The sequence below is a fragment of the Berghia stephanieae genome, chromosome 10 (genome assembly GCF_034508935.2).
Source record: "Berghia stephanieae isolate SIO BIC M18660-M18661 chromosome 10, UCSD_Bste_1.3, whole genome shotgun sequence".
NCBI classification, from domain to species: Eukaryota; Metazoa; Mollusca; class Gastropoda; order Nudibranchia; family Aeolidiidae; genus Berghia; species Berghia stephanieae.
The window spans coordinates 13,860,850-13,877,823 of record NC_088369.1 but is presented as its reverse complement, the minus strand read 5'-3'; the positions used below and the strand labels follow the sequence as shown (position 1 = coordinate 13,877,823).

General features: G+C 37.9%; 1 pseudogene across 1 annotated transcript in view; it reads right to left on the bottom strand.

Annotated features, from left to right (window-relative positions):
• Positions 1-2,977: 2,977 nt before the first annotated feature.
• LOC144980555 (N-acetyllactosaminide beta-1,6-N-acetylglucosaminyl-transferase-like) overlaps positions 2,978-16,974 on the bottom strand; it is a 38,507-nt pseudogene continuing 24,510 nt past the window's right edge. The window contains exons 4-7 of the transcript XR_013646926.1: positions 13,952-14,087; positions 8,189-8,270; positions 6,814-6,986; positions 2,978-3,338 (exon numbers count right to left, since the gene is read on the bottom strand). The product of XR_013646926.1 is annotated as an N-acetyllactosaminide beta-1,6-N-acetylglucosaminyl-transferase-like (transcript). The remainder of the gene's footprint in view (positions 3,339-6,813; positions 6,987-8,188; positions 8,271-13,951; positions 14,088-16,974) is intronic.

Below are 16,974 nucleotides of genomic sequence, written 5' to 3'. Positions count from 1 at the left end.
TACACATGAGTACGGTGAGAGAATGTGAGTGAAGAGCCTTCTCCAAGGACTCAACTGTGCGCCGAGCGAGGCTCGAACCCAGGATCTTCCGATCAGAAAGCGAGTGTCACATCACTAGACCACATAGCAAATGTGCTGCCAAATTATACAACCTAAACTGGGGAACAGTCAGTGATCATGTCAAAAAAACCTCACGACTGTTGAAACGTATTACTCATAAACGCAGATGGCAAAGAGCAATAGGCTGCAACAGCCATGACGTCACTTCCCTCGTAATGACGCATAGTAACCTAGTAACTGGTTCTAAACTATCGGAACAATGGCGGTCGCCCTTATGAAATACTTCTCCGACGAGCATAAAAATGTATCTTGAGGAAAAAAAAACATAAATCTGATGATGTTTTGACTTTTAATACATTCTGATCACATGACAAGTGAAAAAGTTATAGCCAGCATGAAGAATAAAAAGTACCGATATTCTTTGTTTAGAACCAAGCTGCTTGTTGCTGGGTAGACTATTGAACCATATTACAAAGACCTGAGTGACGTCAACTTCATTCTATCTATAGAAAACAAGACGACTTAACCAGTCTGTACGCGTGGGTCCTTGTGATTATTACTATGTCACCAATCAAGGGACTAAACCAGCCAACAAACGCATTTACTCAGTAGAAAAACACATAAATGAATATGAAACGGAAGCAGAAGAACTCGATTTACAAATTTTAATATGTGAACGTTTATACTGACTTATATAACATATTAACGATAGCAATGGTGATAATAAGAATTATCATAATAATAATGATAATAATAATAATGATAATAATAATAATAATAATAATAATAATAATAATAATAATAATAATAATAATAATAATAATAATGATAATAATAATAACAATAATAATAATAATAATGATGATGATGATGATGATGATGATGATGATGATGATGATGATGATGATGATGATGATGATGCTGATGATGATGATGATGATAATAAACATTATCATCATCATCAACATCATCATGAATATTTGTTAAGCTCAACTTATGCCGCTGAATGCAAGCTCTGGTGCGTTCTAATTGACACGAGAGATAGATAGATAGATAGATAGATAGATAGAGAGAGATAGATAGATAGATAGATAGATAGATAGATAGATAGATAGATAGAGAGAGATAGATAGATAGATAGATAGAGAGAGATAGATAGATAGATAGATAGATAGATAGATAGATAGATAGATAGATAGATAGATAGAGAGAGATAGATAGATAGATAGATAGAGAGAGATAGATAGATAGATAGAGAGAGAGAGAGAGAGAGAGAGAGAGAGAGAGAGAGAGAGAGAGAGAGAGAGAGAGAGAGAGAGAGTAGAGAGAGATTGTTAATTAGTGATCAACTGTCATTTAACATAGATCTAACTGTGCTTAAACAAGAAGAATAGCTTATAAATAAGATTCCTTCCATGAAAATACCCTATACATACTCATATACAAACATATACACACGCGCGCGCAAGCAAGCAAACAAAAGAAAGCGATGGGGGTGGGGGGGGGGAGGGGGAAGGGGGGGGGGGGGGGGGGAGGGAGGGGGGAGGATCACATGTCATTGATATCATAAATATCTATAGATAGTTCGAAGATGACGTCAATCGGGTCTTTGTTATTGTTTTTTGCCATCCGCGTTTATGAGTAATACTCACTGAACTGTATTAACCTGACTATAAACGTTCATGGATACACACAGTTTTGTGTGTTGGTCCGTTATACTTCCGGATGGCAATGTTATGAGCTTCTTAGACAACCGCATACTATCTATATAGAAAATAAAATTTGTAAAATATGGCACGTTGTTTAGACGACGTTTATAATATAAATATACATATATACATATATATATTATATATAAGCACGTCTGACATCCTAACGCAATTATGGGCCGAGTTTACCATTGTTGTAATGGACAATATTTTTGCGTCATTTATAAAAAACTTCCATTTACAACAATAAAACCACAATGCATTTGGTTATCAGACCTGCGAATAGGTACACACCGGGTTAAGAGCGTGACAACAATTTAATAATTGGATTCAATAGATAGAATGAAATTGACGTCACTCGGGTCTTTGTTATTGTTTTTTGCCATCCACGTTAATGAGTAATTCTCCGGAAGTATAACGGACCAACACACACAATTATGTGTAACCATGAACTCTTATCGTCTGGATAATAAAGTTTAGTGAGAATTACTCATAAACGTGGATGGCAAAAAAAAACAATAACAAAGACCCGAATGACATCAACTTCGAACTATCTATAGATAGTATGCAGATGACGTCACTCAGGCCTTTGTTATTGTTTTTGCCATCCACGTTTGTGAGTTGTTCTCACTAAACTGTATTAACCAGACTATAAAAGTTCATGGTTACACAGAGTTTGTGTGTTGGTCCGTTATACTTCCGGATGGCAATGTTGTGAACTCCTTGGCCAAGCGCATTCTATCTATAGATAGTTCAAAGATGACGACACTCAGGTCTTTGTTATTGTTTTTTGCCATCCGCGTTCATAAGTAATGCTCACTGAACTGTATTAACCCGACTATAAACGTTCATGGATACAGACAGTTTTGTGTGTTGGTCCGTTATACTTCCGGATGGCAATGTTATGAGCTTCTTAGCCAAGCGCATACTATCTATATAGATAGTATGCAGATGACGTCACTCAGGCCTTTGTTATTGTTTTTGCCATCCGCGTTTGTGAGTTGTTCTCACTAAACTGTATTAACCAGACTATAAAAGTTCATGGTTACACAGAGTTTGTGTGTTGGTCCGTTATACTTCCGGATGGCAATGTTGTGAACTCCTTGGCCAAGCGCATTCATAGATAGAATGCGCTTGGCCAAGGAGTTCACAACATTGCCATCCGGAAGTATAACGGACCAACACACAAAACTCTGTCTAACCGTGAACTTTTATAGTCTGGTTAATACAGTTTAGTGAGAACAGCTCACAAACGCGGATGGCAAAAACAATAACAAAGGCATGAGTGACGTCATCTTCGAACTATCTATAGCAGGGACAAGAACTGGTGTCACGTGATATGGTTTGCCATCGTTCTGTTGTGGATCCACTCCTCCATACACGAGTAGGCCACGGGGTCAAACTTCATGTCAAACTTGTTTGCCGTCAAAAACCAGCTCTTCATTCTCAGGAAAGCCAAATCTCCGGAGACAAAGAGACAAGTTCGGTGAATCTCTCGACCTTTGCACCTTGACTCTTTCGATGCGAACTTGGCGATGAACGTCATGTCCCGGTGTTTATCCGGGTGTTCTGGGGAAGACACGAATAACAGAAATATGTGACCAATCGTTTCCATACAGTACTGCGTCGGGTTTAAATACGGAAAAAAAGTGTGATGTCCAAAACAAAACAAAACTGGTTCCTATTTCATTGGAAGTGTAAAACCACTCTTCATGGGGACTAAATAGATACCTTGTGTAATTCATCTTCTGGTGTCAGAGTGATTTCTTATCTAAATATCGGGTGGTCAGAAAAAACAACAACACGCGCCGCTCTTTGTCGGCTTGTTTCTCTAATACTGTTCATTGGATTTCTTTTAAATTCAAAACAAATCTTTATACGCAAACTATCAACATTCCATGAATATGAATTGAGAAACAAAAAAAAAAAAAAAAAAAGATATATAGTGATTTGTAAAAACAGTGCTCAGAAATACAATATCAAGGGGGGGGGGGGGGATGTGGCGTAACATGGGTCTTAGCAACCTGTGTGCAAATTTTCATGCTTTCAACCCGAATTTGCACGGTTTTAGCTTAATTCCCCCTACTACAAAGCGTAATCTCTTTTTCTAACTTGAATGCACTTTCTAATTTCCTCAATGGTTATCTCCTCCCAGCATAAAACAATCCCTTCTCTCAATGCTTCTTCTGTGAATGCAGATCTTTGTCCACTATAAACCTTCTCTGTCAAAGAATTATTCCAAATTCCATAATCCATTGGATTTATGCCGGGTGATTGAGCGCCCAAAAAATGACGTCAAAATGCCAGTCTTTTGCCACAAAAGAAAACAAATCGTGAGCTGTATTCAATAGTTCAACCAATGAAATACTCGTAACTTGTTTCCTTGAGCTTTACTAACGACAACTCACTAGACGCTACACAAACCTAAAAAATGACGTCAAACTGCCAGTCCTAGATGGTTCTAGTGTTAGGCTATAGATATTTCGAAGTTGACGTCACTCAGGCCTTTGTTATTGTTTTTTGCCATCCGCGTTTCTGAGTAATTTTCACTAAACTGTATTAAACAGACTATAAACGATCATGGTTACACAAAGTTGTGCGTGTTGGCCAGTTACACTTCCGGATGGCAATGTTGTGAACTTTTTAGCCTAGTGCATACTATCTATATGTTAACAATGGCTACGGATTGAGGCGGCCAGTTGTCTTTGTCTATGAAATGGATATTCTTACTCTAAAGAAAAGCGTGTGTTCGTTTGCTGATATGGGATGTAGCACCATTTTTTTTTATAAAAAGGAAAATCCTTCCTGGATAAAGGTGTTCACAAAACATTTTCTTAAAATAGTTTTATAAAATTATCAGTATTGACGTTAGTTTTGTTGTGCTAATGAAGTGTATTTGGGTCTTGAAATTCCACGAAATATCAGCTGAAACCATTATTTTCTTTAAAAAACGATTTTGTTGATTGGTATTTGTGATTTTTTCTGTCCATACATTGCATCGTAATAACTATTTTTATGCACTTCTGGAAAAAATACTTTTTGTCAGTGAACAAAATCATTTTAACGTAGAAAACGTATCAAGTCGCTTCCTTGCTCTAATGTTTTCGTTTATTCAACACACTGGTAGGCCATCTTGGTGTTCTTACCCTCTTAATTTTTTGGAATTTAGTTCTCTTCGTATGATGTTGTGCACAGACGTGTACTTGACATTGCTACAAATGTCTTCTTCTTTAAATAAAATTACAACGCGAAAATGCCACAATAAGCTGAGCTATCTTTTCGAAATCGAAATCTGTTTATGGTGTTAAAATATTTTTTACTATGCAAAAAAAACCGTTAATCTAATTATTTTGATATTTTGCTATTCTATTATTAAAGAATAGTTCTGATGGTAATAACAATTTGGAAAAGATATCTTTATAACTTTTTACAACAGAAAAAAAAACACAGCGGCGCACTGTTGTTGTTGTTGTTTTTTTTTTTTTTGTGACCACCCGATGATATATCCTGGTCGTCAATAAAGATCACCCATCCTCACTTTTTTACGTCCTGTAATCCTAAGAATCTGCATATACATCCAGCTACTGATTTAGTTTATGCCACCTGTACAAATAAATATTTCTCCGCCATCTGTTTTTTTAAGTAATGAATGTATGATTTTATTGCATATGTTGTTGGCTGAAGAAGGTTTTAAAGCCGAAACGTTCTGTGTTCGGTATTTTAGTGGGGTTTTTTAAAAGTTGTTATATTTTTTTATATTACTTTTACAGTCCACAGTTTCTAGCAGCTTAGTGTTACTTTAATGTTATTCATTATTTGTATTCCCGACGGATTGTCACATACACACTCCCAATGGTTTAGGAACCAAAAGAGCAGTGGGTTTGTTTTTTTTTTTTTTGTTTTTTGTTTTTGTTTTTTTTTGTTTGTTTGTTATTATTATTATTATTATTATTATTATTATTATTATTATTATTATTATTATTATTATTATTATTATTATTATTATTATTATCATTATTATTATTATTAATTATTATTACGTCATGATTGTCCTCCTTATTGCGTCAGGATTAACTCTCTCCTTACCAGCCATTTTCAGAATTTTCCCTGACGCTTCACACCCACCCAACACAAAAATAGATTTTTTTCCTACTCAAACAGTAAAGGAACGAGTAAATTCCATACAGGATATTGTTCAGTGTCTAATTTATATCGCTTGAACAAAATACTTTCTTTATAATTTGTGATGTACAAAGGATATCAGAATGAGAAAACTTGGTTGCATAGTAACGAATATGACGATTTTCCTATAGATAGTATGCGCTTGGCTAAGAGAGGGTTAAATTCGTGCTTAAATTAACATGGAGTTTTAAGAGCGTATATAAAAGTAACACTAAGCTGCTAGAAGCTGTGGACTGTAAAAGTAATACAAAAATATAACAACCATAAAAACCCCACTAAAATACCGAACACAGAACGTTTCGGCTTTAAAACCTTCTTCAGCCAACAACATATGCAATAAAATCATACATTCATTACTTAAAAAACAGATGGCAGAGAAATATTTATTTGTGCGTATGTAGATATGTAGGTATGTAGGTAGGTAGGTAGGTAGGTAGGTAGGAAGGAAAAAAGGAAAGTAGGTAGGTTGGTAGGTAGGTAGATGTGTAGGAAGTAGGTAGGTAGGTATGTAGGTACGTAGGTAGTTAGGTAGGTAGGCAGATACAAAATATGATTCAATAGTCTGATGTCACGTAAGCCCAGCAACGAGCATCTTGGTTCTAAACTAAACAAAGAAAATCGGTACTTTTGATTCTTCACGCCGGCTAGAACTTTTTCACGTCATGTGATCAGAATGTATAAAAGTCAAAACATGGTCAGACTTATACAGGTTTTTCTCATCTGGATACGCTTTTATGCTCGTCTGAGAAGAAGTATTTCATAAGGGCGTCCGCCGTTGTTCTGATAGTTTAGAAACAGTTATTCAGTTACTATGCGTTTTACGAGGGAAGTGACGTCACGACTATTGAACCCTGTTGCTTACCATGATATCCCCTGGTGTACGAAGGCTTGGGTTATGGTACAAGTTATTTAGCGTTGCCCAGTAATGCTCATCGGGACTGTAGGTTTTGTTGCACCAGTTGAAGAAATCCAGAGCTCTTGAGTCCTTCATCACCCATTGGACGAACTCACGAGATAACGTGTTGTAGGCCATCCCTGAGAATCGGGGATAAAAATAGACATGTTATTTTTAACCCTCTCCTTACCAACTACAGGAATATCGTCACATTCCTTACGATTCAATGACCATTTTTCTTTTTTAGATTTATTTTGTAGATCACAAAATTTGGAGAAAATCTCTGTTATAGTCATAATAACTTACTATACTAGCGACAGCTCACTTGGCGCTCCAAAAAAAGTTTTAAAATGACGCCAAACTTTAAATCCCAGTTGGTTCTAATGTCAGGCTATAAATTAACGATGGCTGCGCTCGAAGTAATACAGTCACACCTCACGTGGTTGCATTCAACCAATCAGGACGTATGTTAATAAAAGTTCATTTACATGTCAAAATGTCTGACTCGTAAACTCCAATCGATATTAAGTCGGGTTGAACATGCCAAAAACGGAAAGGTTTGTTCGCTATAATCGACGTTTACATATATACAGGTCTGGCATCCGAACCCATTTATGGGCCTATTTAACATTGTTGTAATGGGCAATATTAGCGTCATTTTCGGAGATTTCCATTACAACAATGAGCCCATAAGGAATTGGGTTATCAGACCTGCAAATAAGTGCACGTCGGCTATGATCAACTAATCAGTAGATTTTTTTGACCAACCAAAACGTGAGATTAATTTGTGGTTAGTTCACAGTAGATTCGCTCAATCAGACTATTTAAAAAAATTGAGCTTTATATGGCGCAATATCCACTAAATGTGCTCAAAGCGCTTTACAAGGGGTCCCTGTCCAACATCAACATTTAATATTAAGGACAAGACATGACGCCAGTTAGGCGATATTACAATTTTTCGGACAAAGACAACGCTGTTAACGACGAGGTACTATTTTACACCTGAGTACGATGAGAGAATGTGAGTAAAGAGCCTTTTCCAATGACTCAACTATGCGACGAGCGCGAGGCTCGAACCCAGGACCTTCCGATCCGAAAGCGAGTGTCATACCACTAGACCGCACACAGTAAACAAATACGTACAACACTAAACATGTGAAAGTTTACACATAGTTTTAAAATCTAACACTGAAACTAAAATTCCCTTTATTTATTCCATACGGGGAATTTGTCTTTAGGGTTTATTCCAAGGGAAGACTGGAATAACCAGGCGGAAACCGCAGTGCAGAATTAAAAAAAAGCTCGTTAAAAATCTTGCCATATATAAATCTATTATACATACCTTTGATGACTGTCAGATTATGGGGAGGCGGAGCCAGTTTTGTTTTGCTTGCCCTAATGCGTCCGTGCTCAATATAATATTCCTGCAACGTGAAAATACATCCGAGAAATATATATATATATATATATATATATATATATATATATATATATATATATATATATATATATATATATATATACTTTATATATAAGGGGAAATGCGTTTGCCATTCATTATTTCCCTCAGTTGTGTTCAACATAATGAACAGTGTAATAAAAACAACAATGTAATGAAACAATATTGATGATTTATAGATAGTATGCGCTTGGCTAAGAAGCTCATAACATTGCCATCCGGAAGTATAACGGACCAACACACAAAACTATGTGTATCCATGAACGTTTATAGTCAGGTTAATACAGTTCAGTGAGCATTACTCATAAACGCGGATGGCAAAAAACAATAACAAAGACCTGAGTGACGTCATCTTCGAACTATCTATAGATAGTATGGTATGCACTGTGCTAAGAAGCTCACAACATTGCCATCCGGAAGTATAACGAAAAAAACACACACAACTGTATGTTGCCTTGAACGTTTATGGTCTGGTTAATACAGTTAAGTGAGAATTACTCAGAAACGCGGATGATAAAAATCAATAACAAAGACACCAGTGACGTCATCTTCGTTCTATCTATAGATAGTATGCAGATGACGTCACTCAGGCCTTTGTTATTGTTTTTGCCATCCGCGTTTGTGAGTTGTTCTCACTAAACTGTATTAACCAGACTATAAAAGTTCATGGTTACACAGAGTTTGTGTGTTGGTTCGTTATACTTCCGGATGGCAATGTTGTGAACTCCTTGGCCAAGCGCATTCTATCTATAGATACTTTGCGCTTGGCTAATAAACTCACAACATTGGCAGCCGGAAATATAACGGACAAACACACAAAACTATGTTTAACCTTGTACGTTTATAGATAGAAAGAAGTTGACGTCACTTGGGTCTTTGTTATTGATTTTTGCCATCCACGTTTATGGGTACTTCTCATTTACCTGTATAGATAGATCGAAGTTGACGTCACTCAGGTCTTTATTATTGTTTTTTTGCCATCCGCGTTTATGAGTAATTCTCACAAAACTGTATTAACAAAACCATAAACGCTCAAGTTTACACACACAGTTTTGTGTGTTGGTCAGTTTTACTTCCGGATGGCAATGTTGTGAGCTTCTTAGCCAAGCGCATACTATCTATAGACAGTGTGCGCTTGGCTAACAAACTCACACTATAATCTGCATCGCTGTCCCATAGCTGAATTTGTTTTTGAACGACTGGGACGGATATCAATGGGCATGATCTATAGATAGTTCGAAGATGACGTCACACATGCCTTTGTTATTGTTTTTTGCCATCCGCGTTTGTGAGTTGTTCTCACTAAACTGTATTAACCAGACTATAAAAGTTCATGGTTACACAGAGTTTTGTGTGTTGGTCCGTTATACTTCCGGATGGCAATGTTGTGAACTCCTTGGCCAAGCGCATTCTATCTATATTAACTTTCTATGTGCTCGAGGTCATTGTCGCATTGCAAAATGTGCTCAAAGTGAACCACTCAGCGAAAAGTGTCCACAGCTTTTTAAATATCTAACATCACGATTGGCCATTTGGTTCAGCTTGACACATGGGGATGTTGATAACATTTGTAAACAAAGCAGCGTGTTAAGAAATGTCCAATCGTTGGACAGCTCCAAATCACGATATTGATGACTCGGTTGGACGAAAACATGAATATAGATAGTATGCGCTTGGCTAAGAAGCTCATAACATTGCCATCCAGAAGTATAACGGACCAACACACAAAACTGTGTGTATCCATGAACGTTTATAGTCGGATTAATACAGTTCAGTGAGCATTACTCATAAACGCGGATGTCAAAAAAAACAATAACAAAGACCTGAGTGAAGTCATCTTCGAACTATCTATAGATCGCTCCCATTTTGTTTTGTATTTAGGCATCATAAGAACCACATCATTGTGATCGGATGCGCCAGGAGGGACCAGTTGACGAGAAGAATATCCGTTTGGAATATTTGAAATTAAAAAAGATCGATTGTGCGTTCGTTTCTAGTGGCACAAGTGATATATTGTTGCTGTAGTGATGTAGGGTTGTCAAACGGAGCATGAGTGAACTCCTCTGTCACCAGGACTATGCAATCGGGTGATGATGTTAGTTGATTGTTAATATTTTAAACTTGAACTTGGGCTTTTATATAGCGCAATATCCACTTAATGTGCTCAAAGCGCTTTACAACCAACAGCCTGTTAGGCGATATCATAATTTTTTTCCGACAGAGACAACGCTGTAAAAGGCCAGATACTCATTTTACACCTGAGCATGGTGAGAGAATATGAGTAAAGAGCCTTTTCCAAAGACTTAATCAACTATGCACCGAGCGAGGCTCGAACTCGGACCCTTCGATCAGAAAGCGAGTGTCATACCACTAGACCACATAGCCGCAAAATACTTTCCGCCAGATATTCCGGTGCTGTCGGTCCATGTGCGTTCGGTGGTATATAAATTTCATTGATAAAAACTCAAGGAATTTACCCAATGGAAACCGTACGGTGCTCTTATTGGCTAGCCAACCAGCGGCCTCCATGAGAAAAATATCCGCCATTGAGACATGGGCTGGGAATCGCGTTACTATAGTAAACAAGCGCTGATCGGCGGTCCATGAAATCTAAGAAAATAACTTCCTGCTCGCTCGTTTAACTCAAAATTATTCAAAACGATGTCTCTAAAATAATATAAATGTGACTTCTTAAGGTTTTCTTCACGGTCAAAACCACACAACATTCTATTATTAATGATTACGTCCTAGGCAAAAAGGAATATTGACAGGTCGACCGAGAGTTGAACTCGTCAGACGACAAACATCAATGCGAAGTGTAGAGAGAGTCAAGCTCTTGTTTGTCTTGTCCTGTTCTATATAGAGAAAAGGATAAATAGTATAGCCTCGTGTGTGAGTGGTTGCGTGTCATAGTTATGTTTTTTAATTGTTTCTGTTGTTTATGTGTGTAGTTATGACTCTCTCACACTCACTGCATCATCATAGTAAAGAGACGCCAACTTTAAATTAGGCTCACAGGAATTTCAGACACTACTCGTGGGAATTTCAATGCCGAAAGAAGAATTCCCGCACACAAGAAAAAGAATTGGAATGGTATTTGGCGTACATATTGTATAGTATCTAGTTCTAAATAGATAACTGATTAGAATTATATTATGATATATAAATATAAACACAATGCCAAATACAATTCCGAAGTTTCCTTAGTTCAAAAGAAGTAAAGCTCCAAAACCTAATGGTAGTGATTGTAGTACTGGTGATAGTGAGGATGATGTGGTGTTGGTGATTGTAGTAGTATTGGTGTTGATGATGATGTGGTGGTTGTGGTTGTAGTTGTAGTAGTAGTGATAGTGATGATGATGTGGTGATGGTGATGATAGTTGTAGTATTAGTGGTAGTGATGATGATGTGGTGGTGGTTGTAGTTGTAGTAGTAGTGATAGTGCTGATGATGTGGTGGGGGTTGCAGTAGTAGTGGTCGTGATGACGATGTGGTTGTGGTGGTTGTAGTAGTAGTGGTAATGGTAATGATATGGTGGTGGTGGTTGTAGTAGTAGTAGTAGTAGTGGTAATAGTAGTAGTAGTAGTAGTAGTAGTAGTAGTAGTAGTAGTAGTAGTAGTAGTAGTAGTAGTAGTAGTAGTAGTAGTAGTAGTAGTAGTAGTAGTAGTAGTAATGATGATGATATGGTGGTGGTGGTTGCAGTAGTAGTGGTAGTGATGACGATGTGGTTGTAGTGTTTGTAGTAGTAGTGGTAGTGATGATGATGCGCTGGTGGTGGTATAGTTGTAGTGGTAGTGATGATATTGTCGTGGTTGGTGGTTGTAGTAGTAGAGGTAGTGATGATGATGATGTGGTGGTTGTTGTAATAGTGGTGGTAGTGATGGTGTAGTAGTAGTGGTGTTGATGATGATGGAGTGGTGGTGGTTGTAGTAGTGATGATGATGTAGTGGTGGTGTAGTGGTAGTGATAATGATATAGTGGTGGTGGTTGTAGTAGTTGTGGTAGTGATGAAGTGGTAATGGTGGTTGTAGTAGTAGTGACAGTGATGATGAGGTGGTTGGAAAACACATTATAGGTTATTATAATACACGATTACACACATTCTCTAACTTCATTTTTTGACAGCTTCGTTGTGCCATAAATATACGCAACAGTTCTGAACCATTTTATTGTGGATTTTGATATTGTTTGTTGTTTCTTTTGTCGTTATGTTGACATAGAGACCGAATGAATGGTAACGCTTACATTCCCAGCCCATGTTATAATGGCGCTGAACGCTTTCATTGGTGGACACTTTTTAGGCTCCGTACATATTCTCATTCGTTTAATTCTATGTAAAAACCTTAGAATAATATGGCCTGACTGACACGGTAAGCAGTCCAAGGGTCGGTGTGCTGGTTTTGTTTGTGACAATGACATTGTTTGAATGGCACCACCTTTTATTTAGATAAACACACACACCGCCACCTCTTGATTTTGATGTGTTGATCTGGTCACGGTAATTTCTTTTTAGGGTAAAGATATTGAGTTTAACACAACTGTCAAGAATGTCAACTGTGTAGCCGCGTCTCTGTAACACATATTGCTGACGAGTCGCGACCTGAAATTCTTCAATTTAATTGTTCATAGATCTCACATTACCGCACACTATCACAGGCAGCACAGGCTGACACTTTTCTTCTTTTCATGTTTCATGCGGGATGTCACGCCTCCTTTCCTTCCTATTTCATTCTTGCGACTTGGAATAACAATACTGCTATAGATAGTATGCGCTTGGCTAAGAAGCTCACAACATTGCCATCCGGATATATAACGGACCAACACACAAAACTGTGTGTAACCTTAAACGTTTATAGTCTGGTTCATACAGTTTAGTGAAAGTACTCATAAGCGAGAATGACAAAACAATAACAAAGACCTTGTTGACGTCATCTTCGTTCCACCTATACTGCTATATAGTATGAAATTGACGTCGTTCAGGTCTTTGTTGTTGCTTTTTGCCATCCACGTTTATGAGTAATTCTCACTAAACCGTATTAAACGGACTCTAAACGTTCAAGGTTACACACAGTTTTGTGTGTTGGTCCCTTATACTTCCGGATGGCAATGTTGTGAGCTCCTTAGCCAAGCGTATAATATCTATACTGGCAAAAGACAAGCATTTTGACGTCAATTTTTGGTCAGTGTCAGGCTATAACTTTACGATGGCTACGGTTCCAGTGTCTGGATATAAGTTAACGATGGCTACGGTTCCAGTGTCAGGCTATAAGTTAACGATGACTACGGTTCCAGTGTCAGGCTATAAGTTAACGATGGCTACGGTTCCAGTGTCAGGCTATAACTTTACGATGGCTACGTTCCAGTGTCAGGCTATAAGTTAACGATGGCTACGGTTCCAGTGGCAGGCTATAAGTTAACGATGGCTACGGTTCCAGTGTCAGGCTATAAGTTAACGATGACTACGGTTCCAGTGTCTGGCTATAAGTTAACGATGGCTACGGTTCCAGTGTCTGGCTATAAGTTAACGATGGCTACGGTTCCAGTGTCAGGCTATAACTTACGGATGGCTACGATTGAATCCTATGGCAAAACGTCTTACGTCGTGTTGGCGAAAGGTCTGTTAAAAGACAACAAGTGATAACCTACCACGGCCCATCGTCTTGGTATGATCCTTTTGAACCTCATGGAGATGTCATTCTCTCCTCTCAGGGACTTGATGTGTTTGACTATCTCTTGGTTTGTCTTCAGGGGGAATGAGGTGGCCGCTAGGTTGATGAGGTATCTGAAATAAATTGATGACGAGGGTGATGGTGGTGGTGGTGGTGGTGGTGATGGTGGTGGTGGTGGTGATGATGATGATGTTGTTGATGATGATGATGATGATGATGATGATGATGATGATGATGATGATGATGATGATGATGATGATGATGATGATGTTTGTGATAGTGAGGAGCAGGAGAGGGAGGAGGAATAGGAGGTGGTGGAAAAGGAGGAGGAAAAGGAAGAGGGTGATTATGATAATGTTGATGATGATGATGGTGATGATGATGATGATGATGATGATGATATGATGATGATGATGTTTGTGATGGTGAGGAGCAGGAGAGGGAGGAGGAGGAGGTGGTGGATAAGGAGGAGGAAAAGGAAGAGGGTGATTCTCATTGGTTGAACTATTGAATACAACACGATTTGGTTTCTTTTGTGGCCAAAGACTGGCATTTTGACGTCATTTTTGGGTCAGTGTCAGGCTATAAGTTAAAGATGGCTACGCTAGAACCCTCTAGGACTTATAGTTTGACGTCATTATTGTTAGGTTTGTACACCGTCTAGTGAGATGTCCTTAATATAGTTCAAGGAAATAGGTGATTCCATTGGTTGAACTGTTGAATACAACTCACGATTTGTTTTTCTTTCGCGGTCAAAGACTTATCTTTTGAAGTAAATATTTGGTCAGTGCGTGGCCTTCGTAAAGTTATGGCCTGACACTGACCAAAAAATGACGTCAAAATGCCAGTCTTTCGCCACAATGGAAAACAAATCGTGAGTTGTATTCAATAGTTCAACCAATGAAATAACTTGTTTCCATGAGCTCTACTAACGACAACTCACTAGGCGGTGCAAAAACCAAATAATGACGTGAAACTGCCAGTCCTTTTGGATTTCAGTATCAGGCTCTCACATAACGATGGCTACGGTAAACGTCGGTTAAAATTCCCCTATATTCCAATAGGGCAAAGTAGTCGTGACGTCACACTTTCTACTCCTCCGGTTCCAAACTCATCGGAAGTGTGTATGAACCCATCGGAAGTCTTCGGAAGACTAATAATGAATAAGTTAATACTCTTTTATATAGCGCAATATCCACTAAACGTGTTCAAAGCACTTTATAAGGGGTCGCTGGCCAACAGCAACATTTAACATGTACGGCGGGAAATGACGCCTGTTAGGCGATATAATTACTATTTTTTCGGACAGAGACAACGCTGTTAACCGCCAGGTACTCATTTTACACCTGAGTACGGTGATAGAATGTGAATAAAGAGCCTTCTCCAAGGACTCAACTATACGCGAATGAGGCTTGAACTCAAGACCTTCCGATCCGAATGCGAGTGTTATACCACAAATACCACATAGCCGAATTAAATCAGGCGTTTCTTAATTTCCGGAAATCCGGAAATTTCCGGAAAAGTGGCATCTTCTTCTTCTTCTTCTTCTTCTTCTTCTTCTTCTTCTTCTTCTTCTTCTTCTTCTTCTTCTCCTTCTCCTCCTCCTCCTCCTCCTCCTCCTCCTCCTCCTCCTCCTCCTCCTCCTCCTCCTCCTCTTCTTCTTCTTCTTCTTCTTCTTCTTCTTCTTCTTCTTCTTTTTCTTCTTCTTCTTCTTCTTCTTCTTCTTCTTCTTCTTCTTCTTCTTCTTCTTCTTCTTTTTCTTTCACAACCTCTGTCTCTATATATCTATTTATCTATCTTTTTCTCACTGTATGTGTGTGACTGTGTGTCTGTGTGTGTTGCTTTCACACAGAAGCACACACACGTACACCGACACACACAATATATTGATGCTATACGTTTAACTAAAATGCTCACAGATAACGTACTAATACACAAAACAATGTATAAACGAGCGTTTACAGTCTATTTGGTATATTTTAGCAAGAACTATTGATCCAACGGGCGGTCTAAACCACAATAACAAAGTGCTGAGCGAGTGACGCCATCTTCTGTATACGAAATCCAAAGTAGATTGCCCCATATTTGATTTTATTTAAGCATTGAGCCCTAAAAAACGAGTGTGTAGGTGTGTTAACTCACTCAATCCTAGAGATTTTTGATACTTTTCAAAATGGGGAAAAATGTATTAAAAATGAGCTTGTACATAGATAGTACATAGTTTTATTCAACTATCATTAACACGTAAAAACTAAAAACATTAGCTTTGATGCTACGTCTATAATTTGTCTCATAAAACAGTAATAAATGTGACCCTTCGCCTCATAACGGTATTAAGTCGGGTCGGTTAAGATGTTGAAAATTGAATTTATAGCCAGAAATATCAGACTTGTGTTGAGTTTGTATGTTTTATTGAGGATAATGGATACCATATTTTAGGGTGCTAATGCCAACGATTTAAATTTTTGACCAGTTTAGCATTTAATTCAGATTTTAAGCATCTGGTTCGTTCCGACATAATACCGTTTTGACACGATGGGTCACAAATAGGCATGGGATAAAAGTAACTCGGGTATACTACGGGTATAGTCGGTGTTAGGGTTGAGTGAGTTAACCTAATAAATGTGTTCATCACATAGGGACATAATCTGAAATAAACGCATTTCCTTTATACGTGAAATAAACGTTTTCAAGCCAAAATCCGAAACGGCGTTTGTGTATGTGTGTGTGTGCGTGTGTGTGTGTGTGTATTATGTGTGTATATGTGTGTGTGTGCGTGTGTATATATTATGTGTGTATATATGTGTGTATATATTATGTGTGTATATATGTGTGTATATATTATGTGTGTATATGTGTGTGTGCGTGTGTATATATTATGTGTGTTTATGTGTGTGTGCGTGTGTATATATTATGTGTGTATATGTGTGTGTGCGTGTGTATATATTTTTTGTGTAGATGTGTGTTCGTGCGTGTGTATATATTATGTGTGTATATGTG